Raw genomic sequence first — 15,557 nt, forward strand, 5'->3', positions numbered from 1 at the left:
GATGGGTTAAAGATTTAAACATAAGATCTAACACCATAAAAACCCTAGAAGAAAACCTAGGCAATACCATTGAGGACACAGGCATAGACAAGGACTTCATGACTAAAACACTAGAAGCAAAGGCAACAAAAGCCAAAATAAACAAATAGGATCTAGTTTAACTTAAGAGCTTCTCCATAGAAAAAGAAACTGTCATTACAGTGAACTGGCAACCAACAGAATGGAAAAACATTTTTGTAATCTACCCATCTGACAAAGCACTTATATCCAAAATCTACAAAGAATTAAAACAGATTTACAAGAAAAAAAGAAACAAGCCCATCATAAAGTCGGCAAAGGATATGAACAGATATTTTTCAAAAGAAGACATTTATGCATCCAACAAACATATGAAAAAAAAAGTTCACCATCACTGGTCATTAGAGAAATGTAAATCAAAACCACATTAAGATACCACCTCATGCCAGTTAGAATGGTGATCATTAAAAAATCTGGAGACAACAGATGCTAGAGGGGATGTGGAGAAATAGGAACAATTTTACACAGTTGGTGGGAGTGTAAACTAGTTCAACCACTGTGGAAGACAGTGTGGCCATTCCTCAAGGATCTAGAAATAGAAATTCCATTTGACCCAGAAATCCTCTTACTGGGTATATACCCAAAGGATTATAAACCATTCTATTATAAAGACACATGCACACATATATTCATAGTGACACTGTTTACAATAGCAAAGACATAGGTAACCAACCCATATGCCCATCAATGATAGACTGAATAAAGAAAATGTGGCACATATGCACCATGGAATACTATGCAGCCATAAAAAAGGATGCATTCATGTCCTTTACAGGGACATGGATGAAGCTGCAAATCATCATTCTCAGCAAAGTGACACTAGAACAGAAAACCAAACACTGCATGTTCTCAGTCATAAGTGGATGTTGAACAATGAGAACACATGGACACATAGAAGGGAACATCACACACTGAGGCCTCTTGGGGGTAGGTGGGCTAGGGGAGGGATAGCAGGCGGTAAGGGGATTGGGGAGGGATAACATTAAGAGAAATATCTGATGTAGATGATGGGGGGATGGATGCACAAACTACCATGGCATGTGTATACCTATGTAAAAATCCTTCATGATCTGCACATGTACTCTAGAAATTAAAGTATAATAAAAGGAAATAAATAAAAAGTAAAAAATAAAACCTTTTATCATTTCAAAAAAAAGGAAGTCTTGCAGAATTTGTGTGCTTCAAATTTCTTAACACAATTTTCAGTGATTTGTTAAACTTAGTGATTAAAACAATTCTTTTCATATCTATAAATAAAAAGTCAGGAACAAAATTTGCCTCTAATTTAAACTACTAGGTTTGTGCTGCTTTTAAATACTTTAGCTGATTCCTTAGTTCAGTACGCATATGTTGTTTACCCAATTAACAATAAGATTATTGAGAACAGAGACCTTTTTAAAAAAAAATTAGCCATGTCGCTGCCTAATACCTTACATATGAGACATAATAATAAACTGAATTGTGATTATACACACAATGTTGAATGGATGTAAAAGAATACTCAACTTATACGTACCCTTTATCTTAATTCTCTGTCACCAAAGCATAATTCACAATTCATCACAACTCATTTTATATAACATTTGGTCAGATAAATGTCAAAAATGGCTGTATTACAGAAGGCCTAAAAGGAAACTTTTCAGCATGTTGTCAAGTAGATAAATATTTTGAACTCAAAACTATGGAAATTAGATACAAATAGAACACTACAAGTAAGAACAAAATTTGGTACATTGCAAATGCCTTCCAAATAAAAAAGAAGTAAAAGGTCAAGACATAGAAAATAAGAGTGGAATGTGGGAGCGTTTCTGATTTTTTGTTTATTTTTCATAACTAGCAAATAACTCATTGTTTTTACCTTTGACAGTAACATTTGTGCATAAAGGTCATTTTCATTAACCTTAGATTTGTAATTTCCAGCCTCCTTGCCCAAAGGCATTGCTGTTATTTACAATTTTTCTTAGTCCTATGCAAAGCCAAACAACCATCAGTGTAAGGCTAATATATGTTAAGTGCCTCAGGCACATTTCAATTAAATATTAACACAGATTGGAAAATTTCCAAAACATTTAGTGAATATTACTTTCAATCATTTTCATTAAAATTAATAGCAAGTGTTAAAAAGTAATATACCAGGGAGCTGGGGGAATTAAATCCTTAGCTTTTAAAGGGCTACTGTACTAATGTAGAAAGAATTTTAGCACAATTCGGCCACATATTACCTAGTACCATTAATTTCTGCTTTTTGTGGGGGTAGAAAGATGGGAGTTACGTGTAAATTAATTTTATTTTAATACTTTGGCATTGAGACTTCAAAATTTGATGAGTGTATTTAATAGATACCAAAAATTAAGGACTGCCATATGAATAAATTTAAAACCTTAAACTGTATGCCTCCATCATTTGCCAAATATTCCAGGAGTACTAATTAGACATGTTTGAAAAACTAGTTTACAGGAATAAGAAAAAGAACTGTCCAAAGTAAAGATTATTATGCCAATATACGAATACTAAAATCATCATAAGAGAAAATAATAACTGAGAATTATGTCTATGAAAAATTTTAAGTAGAAACAAGAAATCGAATGATACAAAACATGTTGCTGAAATATCAAAATAAATTAGAAATCATAAGAGCCAAAGTTCACCTCTCAAAATAGTATTATATAGAATATGACCTTTAAAATTAAACAAAAATCACTGGCCTTACTCACTTAATAATTCTTCATCTTCTTACCAACAAAAAGGTCTCTAGCTGTATACCAATTTATAATATTATTGGTACCATGAACCACATTTAAAAAATGTGATGTTGTATCAGTTTTGGTCTATGATATATATCCATACATATATGTGACATATGTATATTATTTCCAGTTTCAGTGATTTTTAAAATCTTTTAAAGATATTAGCCATGAACACTGATTTTCCTTCACTTCAAGTCAATGTCATATAAACTCCATGAAACGGAATATGAACCAGTTAAGGACCTAAATATCTTGCTTTTGTAACAGAAGCACTATTTTGGATGTTAATAACTTTTGTTTTAAAGCTTGACTTCTTGTTCCAAGTTCCTTTCAAATGTAAGAGAAGAAAAATGATATTATGGAAAAGACATGAAAGATCATAAACATAAAACTCTTTTCTTCATCATGAGAACAACCTTTCCATTGTCAGTTTTACAGATGCTCACCTTTGCAAAAAAGCCATTGAATGTAATTGTCACTCTAAGAGGGCAGAATCCTAAGACCAGAATAATTAGCTGAGAAAAAAAAGTAAAGGATAATTGTAGCATGGCCTTTGAGTTAGATGTGATGGTCAAGGTGAGCACCATTGGCTGTGATTCCAGAATAGTGACTGACTGCTGCTTTGTGTTGGAAAGATCATGAAACAGCTTAGTACCTTGGATAGCCATTGAAGGACTAAGAGTGTGGGCTCTGAGACAACTCCTTAGGAGACTGTGGTTACGAGACAACAATCTTGAGAAACTACTAAAAGATGTGGCAAGAATAGAATCCAGGTTTATGTTTCCCACTGGTTAATACTGCATACAGTCATTCCTTCCTTTGTCTTCCATTGACTTCACACACAAACACACACACACACACTCTCTCTCTCCTCTCTCTCTCTCTCTCAGAGGCATCCTTCTCTGTCACTGTCACTGTTTCCTTTTAGTCACAGATTAAGCATCGCAAGGAAAGGATATGTATTTAATGTATTTAACTTTATATGTTTGGCCCCTAGGACACTGAATGACACGTAAGAGGCACTCAAATGTATTTAATTAATAAATTAATAATTTTAACCTTGTAGCCAAATTGACTATGATAAAGGGTAACACATTCAGTACACTATCACTAATTTTTATGGCAAAATGCTTCCCGCATCGCAAAGTGATGCTATGTAAATTCTAACACAATTTGAAAAGCTTCTGGATTCATTATGCTTCAAGGAGTATTACTACAAACGGAAAAAGATGAGTGACTCATATGAGGTTCAGTGAGAAACACACAGAATTGGTATTTTTCTACATTTGTTACTATTTTACTAACACTTAATTGGGAGGAATTGGTAAAGGCATACAAATTACATTTGTGGTAAATATAACGCAATTAGTTATAAAGGCATGTAAGTTATAGTTTGGTAAATTATTATAAAACTCTTCCATAGTAGTTTGGTTATTCTCAATTAAATCGTTTCTACATTCCAAATTGAAAAAGCCATATTTTTAGGCTGGGCATGGTGCCTGTATTCTCTGCATTTTGAGAGGCCGAGGTGGGTGGATGGCTTAAAGTCAGGAGTTTCACACCAGCCTGGCCAACATGGTGAAACCCTGTCTCTACTAAAAATACAAAAATTAGCTGGGCATGGTGGTGGGTGCCTGTAATCCCAGCTACTCTGGAGGCGGAGGCAGAAGAATCATTTGAACCCAGGAGGTGGAAGTTGCAGTGAGCTGAGATTGTGCCATTGCACTCAAGCCTGGGAGATAAGAGTAAAACACTAGTTCAAGAAAAAAAAAGTATATTTTTAGAACCATTTACTTGGTTATAAATCTTATCTCTTGATAAACTCTAGAGTAACTGAGTCTGCCAACATGATTTGTTTCCCTATAGATGACTGAAGAGAGGAAGTTTCCAACTGAATTGCTTCCAGGGACTCATATCCTATGGCATATTGTATATATATTTTTAAAAAAATATGTATTTGAAATGGAGAAACAATGTAAGTTTGCAATGCTAGATAGTTATTAATAGTTTAGTGTAAGTTAAATATCATAGTAAAAGTTAAATATCTTCCATCTGAGGTTGTGTACTGATAACAGATTAAGTAAAATTATTCATCTTTATATAAATAGACAGTGAGAGGTTGACCATTGTTGTTTTTTTCTATGCTTGTCTCTAATTTGATCTCTTTAACGCTTTGGCCACGATTTCAATGAAAACTTTTTGCTATGTTATATTAGGCAATTTTTACTGATAAACAGAAAACCCCTGTAACATTTTTTTTCCTTGAAACTAGCATCAAATTGTCAACTTCTTTCTAATGACCTTCAAAGTATAATGTTAATACATTATTATTAATCTATATTGGAGTTGAACTTGTAACCTTTAGGTCAAGAATTATATATTAGAAATCTATATTCACAATTCCTGTATCTTACAGAACAATTAACTTTTGGATTATCTGTGAGGAAATATGGGGAATTCATATGAACATAGCTGTAGGTGGTTAAATATTTAGGGAAAAAATTACATGCAATTCAATTATTTTAAGATTGGTGATGTCTACAAGAAAATGTGATACACATATTGCACAGGACTGGTCTGAAGCTCTTTTACTGAGTAATTATGGTGTATGATCCATGCAGCAGCTAACTCTTCATTTGAAATTTCACTTTTATATTTGATTCTTAGTAACCTACATAAACTAGGTAAACACCTATAGTCCAAAAAGGATTATCTATAGTTCACTTAGCAATATTCTATATTATTAATGGCTTAAAAATTGAAAATATAAAATAGATAACATAGCCATAAGTTCCTTATGCCTTTATAAGTAAAACCTAACTACTACCTGAAAAAGCAGCTGTAGAAGTACATACCAAAATGCCATAATAATCTCATCCACACTTCTGATATAATTTCGGGAAACTCAAGCCCACCAATTAAAAACAAATCTACCAGAGAAACAATTTCAATCCTTTGCCTCTCTAACCTCTTCACTAGATTATTATGCATTGCATTACAGATGCACAGAACACTTCCTGGAAGTTCATAAGCAATGCATAAATATATGTTGAATAAACTGCAAAAAACAATTTAAAAGAATCCATTAGATCTAACAATAAGAGGCAATCAGCGACTATTACCAGAATATTTTATTATAAGAGTAAAAATGCAGGGTTGCAGTGGGGTAATGAGTGTATGGGAAAGGAGAAATCACTTTGATTTCATAAGGGTTTGCTATATATCTCCAGAATAAGCTTTCCCACAGGCTTTGACTCTAAGTCCTATGCAAGGTCATCACAATGGTTTCTCCCCTCTTCTGCTGACTTACTACCTCTCTGTTAAATGACAGATCTGGAAAGACTTTCCAAACATGTCTCAGGTGGTTATTCCAAAGAGGGAAACATCTATTCTCACTGGTAATACCTCCTAGATACCTGTACTACCTCATTCTCTCTCCGGCATTTATTCCTCTTTCCAATTCACAAGGAAATAGCTTTCTGATATGGTATTGAGCTCTTTGAAACAGGGTGACACAAGAACGGAAAACCAAAGGCCGCATGTTTTCACTCATAAGTGGTTGTTGAACAATGAGAACATAGGGACACAGGGAGGGGAACATCACGCACCAGAGCCTGCAGGGAGGTAGGAGAGCTAGGGGAGAGATAGCAGGGGGTGGGAGGATTGGGGAGAGATAACATTAAGAGAAATACCTAATGTAGATGATGGGGGGATGGATGCAGCAAATCACCATGGCACCTGTATACCTATGTAACAATCCTGCATGAGCTGCACATGTACCCCAGACCTTAAAGTTAAAAAAAAAAAAAAAAGAAAGAAAAGGCCAATGCCTTTTAGAAGGCCAGTGCCTCTAGTTACACAGGTCTTTAAGTTGTATCACGTATCTCTCTTCTCAGGACATCTAGGCGCTCCCTGGGGATTGAGTTGAGAGCTTTCAAAGACAGTTCATACTTTACCTAGAATCCACTCCTCTCCAGAACCCCCAAGGCTAGGCAAGTGTGACTAGCTCATTACACAAGTGTACTTTCCAACTTAGCCAGAGTTTTCCTTGGGGACCTGGTGCTGTTTCCTATGTTCCGACTTCTTTTAGGGATACAACACATCAAATATGTATAGTCTTCATCCTGTTTATCATGTTATATATATATTTTTTCTCATGAGACTCCTGGTCATTGAAAAAAATCCTTTTTGCTTTTTTTCCTGTTAGTTGTCCTTGAACATTCTATACTAATTTCAGAATCATCATTTGACTGGAGCACAGAGAAGGCCACTATGGAGCTGTCACATAACCTTTTCTTCAATCAGTCATGTGTCTCAGCTTTGATCCATGCAAGACTCCCTCTTGGACTTTAAAAAGTCAAATATATTTGCTTGTAATTTACCTCTTCTGCAAAGAATTTCAGCTAGCTTAAATAAAAGGCACATTTAATAAACTAGTAAAATATGTGACATCAGAACCAAGTACAGAGATTTCAAAGTACGTCAACACAAGAAATGCTATTCGTGTATTTCTCTAAGCTTTCAGGAAGCCAGAATCAAAGGGAAACAAAAATAATTTAAATTATTAGAAAGTAGAAACACTAACTACTCTTTAGGATAAACAAATATATAAATAATTATAAACTTAACTGTAAATAGGATGCTCTGGGAGACAAAAGAATTCTGAATAAATTTTTTTTAAATTTTTTAAATATAGATTTATTGCACTTTAGGTTCTGGGGTGCATGTGAAGAACATGCAGGATTGCTACACAGGTATATACATAGCAATGTGGTTTGCTGCCTCCATCCCCATTACCTATATCTGGCATTTCTCCCCATGTTATCATTCTCCAACTCCCTATCCCCAACTGTCCCTCCCTTAGTCCCCCCAACAGACCTCAGTGCATGATGCTCCCCTCCTTGTGTCCATGTGTTCTCATTGTTCAGCACCTGCCTATGAGTGGGAACATGCGGTGTTTGATTTTCTGTTCTTGTGTCAGTTTGATGAGAATGATGGTTTCCAGGTTCATCCATGTCCCTAAAAAGGACATGAACTTTATGAGTTCTGCTGCAGCAGACTTAAATGTACCTGCCCAGCAGCTCTGAATGGAACAACAGAGCTCACAGCTCAGCACTTGAGCTCATATAAGGGACAGACCATCTCCTCAAGCAGCTCCCCAACCCCTGTATATCCAAAGGGACACCTCATAAAGGAGAGCTCAGGCTGACATCTGGAAGGTATCTTTCTGGGACAAAGATAACAGAAGAAACTGGCAGCAACCCTTACTGTTCTGCAGCCACTGCAGGCGATTCCCAGGCAAGCAGGGTCTGGAGTGGACCTCCAGCAGTCCTACAGCAGAGGGACCTGACTGTTAGAAGGAAATCTAAAAAACAGAAAGAAATAACTTTGACATCAACAAAAAGGATATCCACTCAGAGACCCCATCCAAAAGTCACCAACTACAAAGACCACAGGTAGATAAATCCACAAAGATGGAAAGAAACCAGCACAAAAAGGATGAAAACACCCAAAACCAGAATGCCTGTCCCCCTCCAAGGGATCACAACCAGCAAGGCGACAAGGCTAAATGGAGAATGAGTCTGAGGAATTGACAGAAACAGGCTTTAGAAGGTGGGTAATAAGAAACTTCTGTGAGCTAAAAGAACATGTTCTAACTCAATGTAAAGAAACTAAGAATCTTGAAAAAAGGTTTGACAAAATGCTAACGAGAATAAACAGCATATAGAGGAACATAAATGAATTGATGGAGCTGAAAAACACAACAGGAGAACTTCACGAAACATACACAAGTTTCAATAGCAAATCGACCGAGCAGAAGAAAGGATATCAGGGACTGAAGATCAACTCAATGAAATAAAACGAGAAGGCAAGATTAGAGAAAAAAGAGTAAAAAGAAATGAACCAAGCCTCCAAGAAATATGGGATTATGTGAAAAGACCTAATGTACATTTGATAGGTGTACCTGAATGCAATGGTGAGAATGAAACTAAGCTGGAAAACACTCTTCAGGATATTATCCAGGATAACTTACCCAACCTAGCAAGGCAGGCCAATATTCAAGTCCAGGAAATAGAGAGAACACCATAAAGATATTCCTCAAGAAGAGCAAACCCACGGCACATAATCATCAGATTCACCAGGGTTGAAATGAAGGAGAAAATGCTAAGGGCAGCCAGAGACAAAGGTCAGGTTACCCACAAAGGGAAGCCTATCAGACTCACAGCAGATCTCTCGGCAGAAACTCTACAAGCCAGAAGAGAGTGGGGGCCAATATTCAACATCTTTAAAGAAAGTAACTTTCCACCTAGAATTTCATATCCAGCCAAACTAAGCTTCACAAGCGAAGGAGAAAGAAAATCCTTTACGGACAAGCAATTGCTGAGAGATTTCGTCACCACCAGGCCTGCCTTACTTACAAGAGCTCCTGAAAGAAGCACTAAATATGGAAAAGAACAACCAGTACCAGGCACTCCAAAAACATACCAAATGGTAAAGAGCATCGACACAATGCAGAAACTGAGTCAACTAATGGGCAAAACAATCAGCTAGCATCAAAATAGCAGGATCAAATTCACATATAATAATATTAACCTTAAACGTAAATGGGCTAAATGCCCCAATCAAAAGACACCGAGTGGCAAATTGGATAAAAAGTCAGAACCCATTGGTGTGCTGTATCCAGGAAACCCATCTCACATGCAAGGATACACATAGGCTCAAAATAAAGGGATGGGGATTTACCAAGCAAATGGAAATCAATAAAATGTTTACACAATGTAACAATTAATTGAGATGCTTAAGAAGCATGTTGTTCTGTCAAAGTATTTTTTTATAATTGTTTAGCATTATAAATGTAAATTCAGAAATACTGTTTTGCTAAAATTAACTAGCCTATAAAGATTTTATATCTCCTCATCATTATGAGATATATTGGTTAATTTAAATTAAATATTTCCAAGATGCTTATTAATAGTTTAGAATTCTGTTACATGCTATGAAGTCAGGAAAACATCTTAAGTTGGGGGTTTAGTATATATGGAGCATTCAATTTTACTTAATATTATGCTTCTGGTATTAGAATGGAACATTTGGGTATTCTTTTTTTGACTAGGGATTAGTGGTGTAGGCAATGAAGAGTTAATGCAAGATTTCATTTTTTTTTTTTATATTGAAGGTTTGATTACTAGAAGATCCAAGTAAGAAAAAAAAATAATCAAGAATGTGCCATGATTTTGTCCTTACCCCTGGAAGAATAGCAGTGCGATCTACTGAGACAGGGAAAGTGGCTAGAAAAGTCACAAACATCTCTTTTAGGCAGTTAAATTAGAAATACCTGTTAGATATGCACATCTTAAACTTGGTAGCATTTGATAGTATCTAGTGCCTAATCACTTCAAAAGCTATTCTTTTCTTGACTTCTTCTCTTCCTTCTCTAATTAGTTTCTCAGTATTTAATTCTCATCACTAAAATACTGCTTTTCTCTTATTTTCCTATGTTATCACAACATAAGACTTCAACAAGTGTCTATATGACAATGGCTCCAAAATCTATTTAGTATAGACCTCTCTTCTGAATTTTAGAGACCCATTGATTCAAGTGAACCTCAACCTACATATGCCTCAAATTCTACTCAACAACTCTTCCCCCATCCCTGTTCCTCTTTTCTCAGTGAATAATATTTAACATTTACTGAGAGTTAACTGTGTATGAGGCACTCTACCATGCACTTCATATACACCTAATTATTTATTCCCTTCAATAACTTACTGAGGTAGGTATTACCCTACTATATGTATGAAAAAATTGAAGCACTTAAGCAGCAAAGCTGGGGTCCAAATTCAGGCTGTCTCCAGAATCTGGGCTTAACCTCTATGCTACATAGCACCTTTGCTTTCACTTTCTGTTCAACTACGACGGAAACCTTGGAGTCATTCTGGCCTTCTCCCTCTTCATATATATTCAGTGTTCCCGCATCCTCTTAACATATCTTGGATGTCTCCTTACTTCTATCCCCATTGCTAAGGTCTTACTTCAAATTTCATTCTACCTAACCAGAACTATTTCCAAAGCTTATTAAATGGTTATTAGCGGATTAATCTCTTCTCTCTTCACAGTACGGCAAATGAGTTTTTTATAATATGCCATACTGATCATATTGTTTCTCCATCTAAATCTATCAATTGTCTTCTCATGGATAGGAAATATGAGCATAGTGGTTACAAACTGGGACTGATTAATATGGGGCTAAAACCTACTTTGCTTCTTATCTTAATTATGAATATTTAACATCTCTAGCCTTAAGAATGAGGCTGAAAATGGGCATAATTGTAATACTCATGTCATAAAGGAGTACTACATGAGAAAAGTTATTGAAACTATTAGAGTGCCTAGCTAATAGAAAAAACATTATAAATACTGGTGATAATTTATTATCAGTATCATTACCATTATTTTTCTAATGTCTAAAGCAATACTCAAACTCAGCCTCACACACAGAGCCTCCTTGACCCATGTCTACTTCTCCAGTTTTATTTTACACTACTCAATTCCTACGCCACACTTTCCATGTTCAATGAAATAATGCAGGTTTCATACTTCTGCATTTTTGCTCAGGTGCCCTTTCTGCCTGGAATCCTGTTTCTTAGCTTAGAGACTTGGCAAAATGTATCTCATATATTAAGCCTTGATTTAAGTATATCATTTACAAAGTCCATCCTGATTCCTCTCCTTCACTTCTTTTAGGACTGAGTATTTCCTCTCTGGCATCCCTCCAATGTACCACAAACTTCTCTTATAGTGCTCCTGCTATTTAAATGTATTATTTGTTTATATATCTATTTCCCTCTTTCAGTCTCTAAATTCTTCAAGGTCAAATAGTTTTATTGATTTTTGTATTCCCAGCACAGAGCTCAATGCCTAGAATATAATAGTTACTAAACATGTGAGAAACACATGGAGAGGAGCTTTGTCGCTGCAGATGAGGCCATCCTAGACTAGAGCTCATCAAAAACACATGAGCAAGCCCACTCCAGAAAAATAGCTCTATAGCTCTGTCAAGTTGAATCGCAGACTTGTGAGAAATAATTAATGGCCACTGAGTCTCTCTTTTTTTTTTTTTTTTTTTTTTGAGAAGTTTAGCTCTGTTGCCAGGCTGGAGTGCAGTGGTGCGATCTCGGCTCACTGCAGTCTCCACCTCATGGGTTCAAGCAATTCTCCAGCCTAAATCTCCCGAGTAGCTGGGATTACAGGCACACACCACCACACCCAGCTATTTTTTTTTGTATTTTTAGTAGAAATGGGGTTTCAGCATGTTGACTAGGATGGTCTTAATCTCCTGACCTCATGATCCACCCACCTCAGCCACCCAAAGTGCTGGGATTACAGGCATGAGCCACCACATCTGGCCCACTTGGTCTTTTAAGGATTAAATTTTGGGTGTCTGTCCCACAACAATACCTAACTGATATAAATAAGTAAATTAAACACAAGGAAAAAAAGCAATTTAATTTCAATTCTAGAATTTTTATCAAAATAATACAAAAGGAGACCCTGGAGGGGTCTTTGTTTTTTTCTATTGGAGAATACAAATATTTCATGAAGGAAGTAAAAACCCCTAAGATTAAGGGCTTTTTCGTTCCTATTATAAAAGTCCTAGCTCCAGCTCATCACTCCCTCCTCCTCCGTTTTCTTAGCAGGCTATTGATGAGAGTCATCAGAGACGCCGAGGTATCCAGTTATTTTGTACTAGTGGAGAGCAACTCTGTGTGATGAGTGTCTGGGGCACAATGGAAGTCAGCATAGTTCCATGTACAATGTCAGAATTTTTCACATCGCTTCCCAATTAACTTCCAGAGAGCCTGACTACAATATCACCAGCTGCTCACTCAATCAATTTCTACATATTTTCCTGAGCTAAATGGGGCTTGCATGGCTGAATTTGCATAGGAGATTTCTCCAGTTGCAATGTCATAACTAGCGGGTGAAGTATTTGGAAATGACTTTTTTTCTTTTGCTTTGTGGGACATTCTATTTGATTATATCCTTCCCTGCCTCATTCTCCAACATTGCTTTGCATATATTTGTAATTGGAATGTGAGTCAAAAACCAGAGGTGAGAGTAGTAAGGTAGAGCTCACATCTTTCCATAATTTATTCATGTATTCTTTTTTTAAACCAGATACTGATTGATTGCTTATTATTTGTAGAGCACTATGCTGGGTCCTGGGGATATAATAAAAATAAGGAACAGTTTCTGAAGTCATGGAAATAACATTTTAGGCAAGAATCTGGAAATATGTAAGTAAACCACAGATAATGATAGAGAGGCTCTAATTCAGGGGGTTACTCAGAGAAATCATCTGTAAGAAGATGCAATTTAATCTCACTCCTGAAGAACAAGAAAGAGTCAGCACCGGAATAACTTTAGGGAAGAAAATTTCAGGAAGATAGTAAAACAATGGCAAATGGCATTTTGTGAGCAAAAGCTCATTGGGTACAGAACTGGCAGGCACTCCTGAGAATGTATGTGCATGAATAAGAGATTATATGGGAGAGCTAAGCAGAGAGTAGTTCATGCAGGGCCCTGAAGACTATGATGAGAATTTGAATTTTATATGAACTGGGCATTCAGATAACTCTGTCTGCAGTATGGAGATGAGATCAAAATGTGCAAGAGAGGAACAGGAGAGACCAAGAACTGCAGTGATACAGGTACAGGTTATAGAACGTGGGCTACAATGATAGCGGAGGTAGGAGGAAATTGACAGGTTATGCTATATTTTGCAGGTAGAGCTCGGTGAACTAAGTAAATTGATGTTTTAGAGTTTCTGCATGTTCAAATTATGTGTATAAGCCCGTTTTGGCTATGGTACTTTATCAGCATTAAACAAAATGGATGCTCCCATCCGGTGAAGGGTATCACATCTTGCTAAGATCAACAATTTAGGTTGCCTAATTTGCATATAGGTGAAACTGTAGCTGGATGGGTAAGGTTTAGAATGAGCTCATGAAAGAGAACTATTTAGATGTAAAAGAATGGCAAAAATAAGAAAATTGAAACATTTTTCTGGATATAAAAATTTCCTTAAATCACTATTCCTTCAATTGCTCCATGTTTTAAACAATAATTTAAAATTAGCCAAGCATGATGGTACACATCTGTATTCCTGGCCACTGGGAGCCTGAGGCAGGAGGACAGCTTGACCTCAGGAACTTTAGGCTGCAGTGAGCCATGACTGCATCCCTGTACTCCAGCCTTGGTGACAGAGTGAGACCTGTCTCCATCATCGCCACTCACCAAAATAATATTTTATACAGTATTTTCACTGCACGTTTTCTACATTTAGATGCACAAATACTTACATTTGTGTCACAGCTGCCTACAGTATTCAGTACAGTAACATGCTTACACTTTTGCAGCCTAACATCAATAGGTCATATAATGCAGCCTAGGTGTACAGTAAGCTATATCATCTAGGTTTGTGCAAGTGCACTCTATGATGTTCACACAAGGACGTAATTGCCTATGAATGAATTTCTAAGCATGTATCCCCATTGTTCAGCAACTTATGACCATATATAAAACTACAGCCATCATAGTTTATATATATGTATGTGTGTCTGTGTGTGTGTCTATATATTTACTACTGCATCATCAGGCTGCACATTTTCCAAATTTCGATGCTCTGTCACCTCTTGAATGCTTTGCCACTCAGAAATTTTTTCTGAGCTTTCATGACTCAAAAATGCATGTTTTTCCTGCTTCAGATGAGTATGGTATCCCTCCACTCTCTTAACAGAGGAAATTTGGGTATTGGGCCATATGTTTCTGACTCCATCAGAAAATGTGGAAAGGTGGAAGAGGACGCCTACCGTGCAAGAGACCAGTAAGTCTTTCTGTTCTTTCTTCCATTCAGCTTTCCCAACTTTTCTAGGTTGACATGTTAAGCCTATTTGACAGGTAAGAAAAGTAATTTGAAGTGAATTTAGAAAATCTGATCATTAATTAGATAGAGCCAACAACAAAATGCCAATCTCTCTACTCAACATTTGTTTACTTACTCTAAGAAATTTTATGTGAAGTTAATACCCAAATGCTACCATTAACTCTTCCTTTCTTTGTTTTGTTTTATGGAAATAATTTATTGAATAATAACTAAGTGAGACGTAATAATTCTTTTTGCCTTCTTTCACTTCATTCCTCCATCATTCCTCCTAATGTAGGCTGTCTGGTGAAAACTGTTATACAAAACTTGGTTTCAACTCAAAATATAACTATGCAAGTCTTTCATACTCTTTCCTCTGATTTTACAGTGTCACACATTGCAAAGGAGATCCAGCCTAATCTGTCTTTTCAGTAAAATGTGTGGAAAACTGGGAACAGACATGGAAATAGTACATGGATCTGTATCACTACGGTCAAGTAGAGCCTGTGAGTGGCCTGGGCCATGAACTATTTTATATAAAGAGTCACATACATGTATACTAGATCATAAACATATAGTTTATGTGTGTGTGTGTGTGTGTGTGTGTGTGTGTGTGTGTGTATCTTCACTGTGTGATATGGTTTGGCTCTGTGTACCAACAAAAATTTCACCTTTAATTGTAATAATCACCGTGTGTTATGGGAGGGACCCAGTGTGAGGTAACAGAATCACGGAGGTGAGTTCTTCCCTGTGCCATTCTCATGATAGTGTATTAAGTCTCACATGATCTGAAGGATTTATAAAA

This window comes from Sapajus apella, unplaced genomic scaffold (genome assembly GCF_009761245.1).
Source record: "Sapajus apella isolate SASKATOON/1434 unplaced genomic scaffold, GSC_monkey_1.0 scaffold42, whole genome shotgun sequence".
NCBI lineage: Eukaryota > Metazoa > Chordata > Mammalia > Primates > Cebidae > Sapajus > Sapajus apella.